This window comes from Furipterus horrens, unplaced genomic scaffold, assembly GCF_987537825.1.
Source record: "Furipterus horrens unplaced genomic scaffold, mFurHor1.1.pri manual_scaffold_6, whole genome shotgun sequence".
In the NCBI taxonomy this organism is placed as follows: domain Eukaryota; kingdom Metazoa; phylum Chordata; class Mammalia; order Chiroptera; family Furipteridae; genus Furipterus; species Furipterus horrens.
Window position 1 is genome coordinate 137,557,451 of NW_028327176.1, and position 11,741 is coordinate 137,569,191.

At 33.4% G+C, this 11,741-nt stretch overlaps 1 non-coding gene across 1 annotated transcript; it reads left to right on the forward strand.

The window, feature by feature from the left end:
* Positions 1 to 860: 860 nt before the first annotated feature.
* On the forward strand, positions 861 to 967 carry LOC150007482 (U6 spliceosomal RNA). Its single transcript, XR_016512066.1, has one exon. It is a non-coding gene; the product is annotated as a U6 spliceosomal RNA (small nuclear RNA).
* Positions 968 to 11,741: the final 10,774 nt, after the last annotated feature.

The following is an 11,741-nucleotide window of genomic DNA, read 5'->3' on the forward strand; positions in this document are numbered from 1 at the left end:
AGGCAAAAAGTTTCACTCAGGGCTGGGTGTAACCTGCTGGTGACTCCAACAGTTTTAGGAAATAGAGTTTCTCTCTTGAACTCTCCCAGGTGGTGCTGCAGCTCTGGACATGCTGCCCACTGTATGTGTACAGCCTGAGTCTCTCAGACTCGGTATATCCTCCCAAGTCTCTCCCAGTTAGAGTTGGGGGTTTCCTGTGTAAGTCCAAGCACCCTCGCCCTGGGAGGGGTGAGGGCTACTAACCTGCATCTTCTGTCCCCTCCTCTGCTGCAGGCACTTTGCACAGGGTATTTCCTATTCGACATGTAAAATCTCTTACCAGATAATGCAAAGCAAAGCATCCTCTGTACTCACTGGCTTCAAAAATGTAGATCAGCTAAGATTCCGATGATTGTTCAGGTCATTGTTGGAAGATCAGTTGAAAATCCATTGGGAGCATGTGCAAGTGGGTTCAGCTTCCACCTACTTGGCCATCATCTTCAAAAGCCCTGAAAATAATTTTAAAAGTAATATTTTATCTTATCTCATCTCCCATATCCTCTTGTGAATGAAATGAGAAAAAAACTAAAATATTAAATAGAATCTTTTAAAAATTATTGGTAGCTATCTAAGGATTATACAATAGAAACAAAAGTCAACTCCATCTTATTTTCCAATTTAGTCACTTAATGCAAATAGGCATGAATTGGCGGCGTAGACATTAAAACAGACTATATGTATGTGTTGTTTCCCCAGTAATACTGTAACTAAGACTGAAGTCTGTTGTGATTGTGTAATTTTTGAGGATTAGAAAAATACATAAATAATGCCTGTTTGGTAAACAAAGTTTAAGATTAATAAACAATATTAATATTACTTAGGTGCTTGCTTCAGCAGCACATATGCTAAAACTGGAACACTGTAAGGAAGATTAGCATGGCCTCTGCATGAGGATGATAGACAAATTTATAAAATGTTCCATATTTTAAACTAATGATAATATCCGGATGAAAGGTTGAGAGTAATAACCATAGTATGACATTGTCAGATTTAGATTCACATGATGCCTGCCAAATTATACAGATATTTACCTTCTGTTTCATACTAAATAGAAAAGGAGCACCTCAAGTTTGTTTGTTATTTTCTAAGGTAAGTATGGTCAGCTTAGATAGAAACCTGGGGATCTCTCCTTATTTATATTAGAAGGATTAAAGATTCCAAATTATGTAAAATGAATAGCATTTTGTGATATTTGTTTATCACCAAATGGTTCGGACTTGGATCCACATCTTGTCTGTCAATTGACATAGCAGCTACCACTGCGCTGCCACCGTCCTTTCCTTTTTCACTCTGTTCCCTCCACTTGTCCTCAGTTTCCCAGATTCTCACCCTGAGTGTCATTGCCATCTGTGTATTGGAGAAGAGTTCTCAAAACTTCATTTCCATCCCTACATTGCCTCTACTTAAGCGTTTTGTGAATCCCCAGGGGACTGGCACACCTTTTCTCCAAACTTACATGTTGTCTTCCTTGTAGACCAAAGAATAATGGACTTATAATGAGCTGATTTGACCCCACTTTTGGCTCTCAATAATCCATGCAAACTTAGTAAGATCATAATATAACCCATCATATCTTGGGCCCTTTAACTTCAGCTCTCCAGTTTATTCACTTTATTCTGGTAGAAGCATAAAAACAAATCTCTGATAAGAACTTACAACCTACTTTTTAAAGCTTTATTGTATTTTTTCTATTACCATTTAATCTCCTTATTCCCCCTCCTTCCAGCAATCACCACACTATTGTCCATGTTCATGAGTTCTTATTCCATTTTCCTCAGCCCCTCCACCCTCTCACCTCCCCCACCCCACTACCTGTCATCTGCTCTTCATCTAAGAATTTGTCCCCATTTTTCTTCTTAGCTCAGTTTGCTCATTTTGTTCCACATATGAGTGAAATCATATGTTATTTGTCTTTCTTTGACTGGCTCATCTCACTTAGCATAATGCTCTCTAGGTCCATCCACAGTCGCAAAGGATAAAATTTTCTTCTTTTTTTCATGGCTGAGTAGTATTCCATTGTGTAAATGTCCCATAGTTGTCCTATCCACTCACCTATTGATGGACACTTGGGTTGCTGCCATATCTTGCCCATTGTTCTTTACACATAATCGAAACTATTTCTACTGGCTTCCAGTGTGGTGTTCTGAGGGATCTTCCTGCTGCAATATAACTAGATCCTGATAGAGCATGCTCTCTAACAAGTTAGAGAAGGACACAATGTTCATATGCAAGAATACAGTGCAGTATAAAAATAGGGGAAAATCACGGGAATAGATGCTACATAGGAGAAAACATGCTCATTAAATACGTATGTGAAAAGATTCTCAGCATAATTTAATTGGGAAAATGCACATTTAAACCACGGTATATATTATTTTATTTCTTTTAGATTGTCAACTGGTGTTATCAAACAGTGGAGAATATGTAAATTAAAGAACATAATACATTCTATGAAAATATAAATTTCTGCATCCATTTTAGGAAAATAGTTGCAATTATCTTAATATTTACATATCCCTAGTTTAAGCACTTTTATTACCAAATATCTAAACTTTTTCTACATTATGTTCAGGAGATATATAAAACAATACTCATTGTTCACTGTAGCAATTTTTGTGACACCAAAAATCTGGAAACAACCAGAATAAACATTGACAAGGACTGGACAAATAAATGGTGATATAAACAAATAATTGGGTATTTTACTGAAATAAAAAGACATGAATAAGCTGCATCTATTAACAATACACATAAATGATAAAGTAGCAGTGAGTGAGCAAAGCAGTTGCCAGAAAATACATATAGTAAGATATATTTTGATAAAGATCAGAAAGAAAATAACATCATATTTTTAGTATGCATATAAATATTATAAAAGTATGGGAACCCCAAGAATGATTAATACAGTTTTTGGGATCCTATTACCTCCAGTTGTAGAGATAATGAGTGATGGGGAAGAATACACAGGCAGAAGACAATTACTTGGTATAAGACAATTACTTAGTAATGTTCATTTCTGGTTTTGGCGGTGGGATCCTGGGAAATTACTATATTGTTATTCTTGATAACCTTGCATATATGTTACATAAATGTACTTAATCTCATGTTAAATGTGTAATAAAAGTATATATTTACATGTTTTTAATAAAACTTCCCATTCCTTAAATATGTAATTTCCTTTACTAGTTTTCATATGATTAGTAAATGTTTACTTTTTTTCTCTTCCAGTTTTATTGAGATACAATTGAAATGCAATGCTGTATACATTTAAGATAAACAGCATAATTACTGGGCATTTGTATATATGTTGCCAAAAAAGAACTACAATAAGTTTAGTTAACATTCATCACTTCATATAGTTACAATTTTTTCCTTGTGATGAAAACTTTTAGGATCTACTCTCTTAGCATCTTTCAATATACCATTCAGCATAGTTAACTACAGTATAGTCATCATGTTGTATATTTACTTTTATTTATGTTTCAGAAAGGGTGTTCATGCTTCATGGGATAAAATATTAGGTATAAAGAAGATGAAAAATAAGTAATTACTAATTTGACATTCTACATGTTTTCATCTCAGGCATTTTAATTTTTAAGCACAAAACTTAATTTTTTATACTTCATTTTTATTGGCTAATAATATATTGTGCTTCACTGGACTTTTAATGGAGGTAAATAGAGTGATATTGTTAATGAACACTGGACAGTGTCTATCAAAATAATTGTTGTGAGCTTTCCTTTTAAACTTTAGATATATGTTTAATAAGAAAGTGTTCATTTTATATTTGTTTCAGTGTAAGTCTTTTGCTGTCAATATGTCAAAAATCAAGTAAAATGCTGGCTAGTAGAGAGCAGAATTTTGTATCCTACACTGCATATCAAGAAATATTAAAGAAAGACTCCAAATTTAATACATTATTAAATACTTTTAACTGACCAAAAGGTAGATTTTGTAAATAAAGTGAAGTATTTTATTCAATAGCACCAAAAGAACTGAAGTTAATGAATGCTTGATTGGTCAGACAGTATTATAATTTTCTAAGAGCTTCTTAGATTTTCAGAAAATAATCTGTGTGAGTACTTGCCACTGAACAGATTATAAGGGGATCGATATTGGCCCACAATGACTGCTACTAGATGTACCTACTAATAAGCCCCATTATCAGATGGTCCCTTCTCAAGAATGCTTGCTGTGCAATAAAGTAGCTTCATCCTCTTTCATTTCAGATTTTCCTGAATGAATACATAGAAGACTGTGAAACAACTCATTTTTATAGATTAAAGACATTCAAATATTTTTAGAGATTAAAAACATTTAAACCAGAAGATACATACATATGCGTGTGTATGTGTCTTTTTATGTGTGTGTGTGTGTGTATATATATATATATATATATATATATATATATATCTTCATATGTGCATGTACATACATATCTGTTTGTGTATATCCACTTTCTCATGACTTTTGTGATCAGTTACTCCATCATTTCTTTCTAAGAAGGGACTTAGGGGTAGGGAAGTCCATCTACTTCTTACCATTGTTCCTCAAGCTCAATACCACGCCCCACTAATTGGGCAGCTGTCATCCATAAATCATCTCTTTTCATGAACTTCTACCCTTTCTTCAAAGCAACTTTTCGACAGGTCAAGGGGAAGTGACTAAAGGCACCTAGTGAATGATGTACTCTTGCCCTGCATCTTCGCTCCGACACTAATGGACTAGCGCTGTAACAGAAGTGTGATGGATGACCTCTACTCATCCAAGGGCTTGACACGCTCTTATTTTCCTATTCTTAAATAAATACAAATATTCTGTTAGAAACTACATAGCTTTACTTTTTAACTCTTAATTTTCATGAAGTTAAAAAACAAATAAAATCAAAATAGCTTCTAGAGGGCTCCAAATGAGTCACAAAATTTTATGGCTGCTCTGATATAAACATACATAGAAAGAGAAGACCCTAAATGGTGGTGCCACAAACCCCCTCAGACATAAGCCTGTGGTTTTCCTATTAGTCCAGCCACTTCGCTACTTTTATTTATAATCCTCACACTCTTTGTTTCCACCAAAGTCAGCTCTTGGATCACTGTTTGCTAAGTGGGGGAGAATGTGGTATCCTTTTTTTCCTTACAATGCAGGTTGATCAACTCTTTTTGGACAGGCCATGTGGTTTATTCTACAACCAATAAACTCTGTCATTGTAGTAGGAAAGCAGCCATAGATAATACATGATTGATTACGTATGACTGCATTCCAATAAAATATCATTTGTGGTCACAAATGTGAATTTCATATAATTTTCACATGTCACAATCTAATGTTCTTTTTATCTTTTCTTAACCATTTAAAATGTAAATATTCTATTTAGCTTTCTAGCTGTACAAAAACAGGCAGTGGGCTTGTTTTGTAGCATTCTTATTATATCCACTGCTAATGTCAGTTTAGCTATATGATAATATATTCAATTAAACACAAGGTACCATTGTTACCTTTTAAATTCACTTTTTTGCATATTCACACATGCATATCATGAACGTCCAAGAACTATGGGTGGATTTTTAGAAATTATATTTGCTTCTTTTCATTCAAGTAAATCATGGAAGAAATTTTTAAAAGCCCTCATTAGGAAAAAAAAAATTAAACCAGTAACTTGCTTTTAGATTCAAGGGTATGTTCTACTTTACAAATATCCTTAACTAATGCTTAGCCAGGAATAATGCACAGATGTGGTGACTAGCCATAACTTCAGCGAATTTCATGAATTTCCTATCTGTATTATAAATCTGGTCACTCCTTTTAAAAGCACATACCACATTTCAGAATTAATGTGCTAAGTCTACATTCAGAAATCCAATTTCTTAGAGATGCCTTGATAAAATAAGTAATGGACAAGGTGTTGCATAATTATGGCACTTCTCGGTTCCGATAAGGATCCCTCTTATTAATATTCAGCTGCCTCAAAGAATTCACTGGATAGCAGTAGTTATCTATCTATTCATAACACTGCCTTAACAATACCATTGTTAAAATCTTCTTTCCTGCATATACTTCCTTAATTTCTACTTTTGTTACGTTTCTGTATGTGGGCCAGTGATCAGAAAGCTGTTCACTGCCAATCATTGATCCAAATGGTCCTCAGTATTATATTTTAATATTTAGGTAAATCAGTGGGAACCATTATATAATGCTTTCCAAAGATTCCAGGATTGATTTTGAAGCAATTATATGTTTTATTTAGTCTGCCCTGGGTGTCCTCATCTCTTTCATTTGCTTTTGCAATTGTTTTTTAATTGTCACTTGTCACACAGATCTGACTAGGATCAGTGTGCATGCTCCTTCCTCTAACTTCTTCACCATCAGACACAGTGATTTATTTTTATCTACACTCATTTGCATTTTCATCTGAAAAGGTGGACCACCTCAGTAAGCCTTGTTCCCCTCAACCCAATTACACTCACCATGCAAAGCAAAGTGGTCTTAAACATCCCATGTGGAATAGGCAGCTTATGGCTGCTACAGTCAATGCAACTGGAACATCTGTATATTGATTCATGCTGTGTGTGCATCACTTTGGTTGCAGTCTCTTATATGAGTCTGAGAGGATGTGCAATGGGAATAAGGCTTACAAATAATATAGCAAAGAGAGAGAGAATAGATCTGAGAGATGTGTTTACCTACTGACAACATCAGCTTTATTTTACTTTCTTGGTACAATAAAGCAACTGAAATTATGTATTTAAATTTTTCTCAACCTTATAACTTAAAAGAAATCTCATAAATAAATCAGGGACAGGTGGAAAAATGATATTAATATCTTACTCATTGTGTATCAACCCCCTAGAAATTAATAAAAATTAAAATGATGACAACACAACACTAACCATACTGGTTAACAGCAGACATTTATAACTATAGAACTAATTTTTTTCATTATAATTCCATAAACATTATTGGCCTACTATTTTAACAAGGAATTTGTGGTCCTCAGAATATTGCCATTAGAAATACCAAGTAAGTATAAATTAAATTTGGAGTTGAGTTCTTTATCCATAATTTCCTTTTGTGTGTGTTTTAATTATAACCATCAATTAATTAAAAACAAAATCAAGCAAAAAAGGAGAGAAAAAAAATAGAAGTGTCAATTTAAGGAGAACAAGGTCTTCACAGAATCAAAATGTAAATGGAAAATTATTGGCATCAATAATTATATTATACTGAATTCATCAATACATTCTGTGACCTAGATATCTGGTAAATTCTGAAAAAATAGTCTCAACAGACATAAGAAAATCAGTTATAATCCTAAAAAAAAAAATAATAATAATAATAGAGCCTGTGTGTACTCTTAAGTTCTGTGCAGCCCAGAAAGACATTTGGAGATTAATTCCAAAGCTATAAGTTAAAGAAATGTATAAAGTTGCCCAACTCTATTTATAAATGCTGAAGGAATTGAAAATATGTAAACACGCCAAGGAAAAGCAAAAATCAAAGTGAATCTTTACTGTGTGTTGAGGAAATGATGGAATACTTGAAATGGACATGAAGCATTTCTGATAGGGGAACTAACCAACAAGTGAAAATTAGCACAGTACTAAATCTGGCTTGACTCAAATAGAGGACTTGATTTCAGAGAGTTAGTAAATTAAAGTGGCATTATGGAATGCCTCAAGTATTACATGGAAAAACAATCGTTTTTTCTCTCTGAGGAATGCTAGATCCCCAAATTAAATTGCCTATAAAACAATTGTTTTTTTCTCCCTGAGCAATGATAGAGCCCCCCAAATAAATTTTCTATAGAAATTGATAATATGTGAAAAGTTTTTGAGGATTTAATTCTGTTAAGGAAGTCTAAGATCAGCAAAATAATAATAATAATAATAATAATTATTATTATTATTATTATTATTATTATTATTATCAGAAGCCAAGAAGGGAAGGTAGATGTTGATGAAGAATTTTCTTTTTTAATGATATGAATGGGTTTATTTTCAGGTCCTCGATACTTGCTGAATGGTGCAGCTAGATTCATTTGGGAGGCTATCTCTGAAGCCCTGTTACTCTGTCCAAAAGGCTCAGCTTTTGGAGAAGTGGAAGGTGTGTTTAGAAGGATTTGTAACTAGGAAGAGAGAGAGAGATTTTTAACCCAGGCTGATGTCATCAATTACACATGTTTGTCTCTCGGCCCACTCTGTTCTGGTTTCAGAGAACAGTTGCTAATGAGATTGTGTGTAGTTTCTGTACTTTGAACTTCCTCATGTCAGAGATCATGTTCCTGGTCTTGTTTCTGTTCTAAAGGCTCATCAGCTTCTTTTTTTCTCTGGACGTGGAATCCAGATGTTTAATTTTGAAACAAAATTTGGACTTGATTCTGGGAACCCAATTTCCTTGGCAAGTTGCTTTCTGAAATCAATCTCAGGATAAAGGTTGTTCACAAATTCTGTGATAAGGGGTGTGTGTAATTGGGAGGAAGTGTAGCTGATACAATACCATCTATCTTCTCTACTTTACAGTGTGATCTTTGTCTTGGCTTGCTTGTAAGTCCTCCTCAGGTTCTGATCTTTTCTGGACTTGGTGTCTAGCTCTTTGATTCTGAAACCAAGTCTGTATTCTAGACTCTACAGTGTTGATTTCAAAAGCAAGCTTTTGGTTGGTAGCATATCTTGGGTAAGGTTTTTGCTTGAATGCTTTGATGAGGATTTTCAACTTATCTTCCATGAATTTGGTGTGGTTTTGTCTATGACTCATTGCTATGGTTTTGTTTGGAGAGTTGTCTTGAACCATCTTGGAAGGGAGTCCCCTGAAGACTCAGCTTTCTGATGAAGAATTTTCAGTGTGACAGAAGATGCCGAGAAAATTAACAAGAGCTGTAAATTCTTGTGAAAAAGAAAGAAAATTAACCCCATGATTTACAAATTTGTGAACTAAGAAAATTATAAAACTAATGAATAAATTAAATAATCCTTTTGTGTAAGAAGAAAGTTCCATCATGAGGGAAAAATAATTTTATTTTGTATATTTTCATATGTTTTGACAAATAAATAAATGTAGCTGTCATTCATAGACAAGTGAATCTAAATATCTTAGAAATCATATGGACAGAGATGAGACTGAAGGGAAGTGATAGTATTTTGAAAGCAGTGAGAAAAAGAGCAGAAGGTCAAAGTCTGAGCTAGTGAAGGACTTAAGAGACTGAATGATCGGAGGAGCAGTTCTAAAGTACAGTCTAATGACAAAGAAGGAACATATTTAACAATGAAGGAGGCATTAACCATCATTAAATAAACAGGGTTAGAGGATGAATTAAATACATTTCTTAGCGTATTTATGGAAAAGCTAGAGTTTTTAAAGTCCCTTGTACATTTATAAAGTGATTTATAATCCTCTGTTGCAATATTTTTCATTTGTTTTTTTTCTGTGATGTGAACTTTATATACCTCTATATATGATATGGAGATAAATTATATATTTTTAAGTCTTCTTATCAAAACTTCTTACCTTCATCACATATTATGTGTATCTATTTATATTGATACATACATGCATTTAGCATAAGTATAGGCTAACAGTATAAGTTCTACCAGCAAAAAAATGCTGGCCCTTCCTCTTTTGAGGAATTTATGGGCAAATGAGTTAACTCTTCTGTCCCTCATATCCATGATCAAATATTATCTAGAGAGTAAGAACAGGATTTTATCTGACTCACAGTGTTATCATGAGCATTAAATGAGCTATCATATGTAAAGTAGATAGCAACGTTTATCATGCATAGTAATTGTGTAATAAAGAAAATCTTTCTTTGTGTATGTAGATGTGTTTAAATTATATATAATGGAATAAATACTTTTAAATATACTTTCAATTTATCCCCAGTGCTTTGAAATTGTAGTTTTCTCAAAACTTTGGTTTTCATGTATTTATCTCTGATTAGGGATGGAGGATGAGGAATGAGTGTCTTTGCACTGTCACTATGGTCAGTGAGCTAGTTGTGGCTTCTGCTTAATTGTTTCTTGAAGTGACAGAGTTCCCACAATAAAAGACACAACATTCCAAGTAAGTAGTTTAATACACAAATTGATACAGTTGCAAAGTAGTAATCTCTCAGAGTTGTCCTAAAATGCTAGGGCATATGTTGCTTTTATACACTGAAGTGAACACTCTTTTTGGATATGTGAGGGATTATGGTTTATTCAAAATTTCTAATAACATTTCAGTAATCTTAGTTAAAATATCTATTGTAATATTCATCACAGCTGTTAAAAATGTTATTTTTTAAACAGAAATTCTTTATAAAGTACAATTAAAACTAATGATCAATATTCTTAGATTTGAAGGTTACCTTAGAGAAATTATCTTAAACTACTTGTAACCACAAATATTACCTTGTTTCTTGAATGTAACTCTGTTGCAGCCTGCTTACATAATTTGTGTATTTGTCATATCTTTCATAGTCTATCAATGTGTCTGCAATTAAGTTGTGAAAAGTAGGTCAGGAGAAAAATGTTACTCTCCACAAAACTTTGAGATATTTGAAAACATTGATCATGCCTTTTATCTGTTTTCTTTCCCAATCTAAAAAAAAAATTCTGCTTGACACAAATAAAGTGATCAATAAATATTTATTTAATGAATAAATTAATATCTTCATGTTATAGAAAAAGAAGCCAATCACAAAGACCACGAGTCACTTAATGTCACACATAGAATTAAATTAAAACAAATGACCAAGTAGATATTTTCACGTTCTTGGTAGCACAATAAGCCATTCTCAAAAGCCAATTCTCTGAAATTATTTAGTAGTCAATGTTTTTGTTGATTTGTTTTATTTTCAGTCTTTCTTTGATGTTCAGGTTTAATTTCTCCTGTAATATTACCCCTCTCTCCAAATGCCATTCCCAGCAGAACCAGTAAAGATCCACACTTCAGATTTTCTTTTTCTTTCTCTATACCAAATTTTATTATTTTATGTCATCAATTTTAAGTAATTCTAGTTTAATGAGTTAGTCAAATGTTGTTTAGTTCCATTTGCATATATATATTCTAATTATATATATATGTATTTTTAAAAGTCATATATATATGACTTTTAAAAGCACAGGTAAATGTTATCTCAATTACAGGACTGAGAACATTTTTTTCCTAAAAAATTCTGATATTTTAAAATAAAGGTACAATGCTGGATTTCTTAATTTATTTTAATTGTTGTTCTGTTAGAGTTGTCCCCCAGTTTTCCCCTGTTGCTCTCCCCTGCTCTGCCCACCCCTGCGCCTCTCCCACAGTCAATCCCCTCCCTGTTGTCCATGCCCATGGGTCATTTATACTAGTTTCTTGACTAGACCCTTCGAGGATGAGGACTGAGAACTTTTTCTGAGCAGTCACTGTATGTCCCTTGCTCCTGTTACTCCAGAAAGCCTGTAACTGCAGTTGATTTTTGGCTGGGATGCAATACATATTTTTTAACAAAGTAAACCTTACTTTAAAGGTTTCTATAATAGAAAATAAACAGTCAATAGCATGTTCTCTTTATTGTTGCCTGAAGTTTGTAGCTGCCATTGTTTCAGTCCAGGACACTAGACACTATTAACTGTGCTGGTTTTAATGAGACTGCTAGCAAAGAAAAAGGACTCTGATCTCATTTTGTGTTCTATATCCAGCAATAGTTTACTGGTAACAGTGAGAGAAAACTTTCGGGTTATATG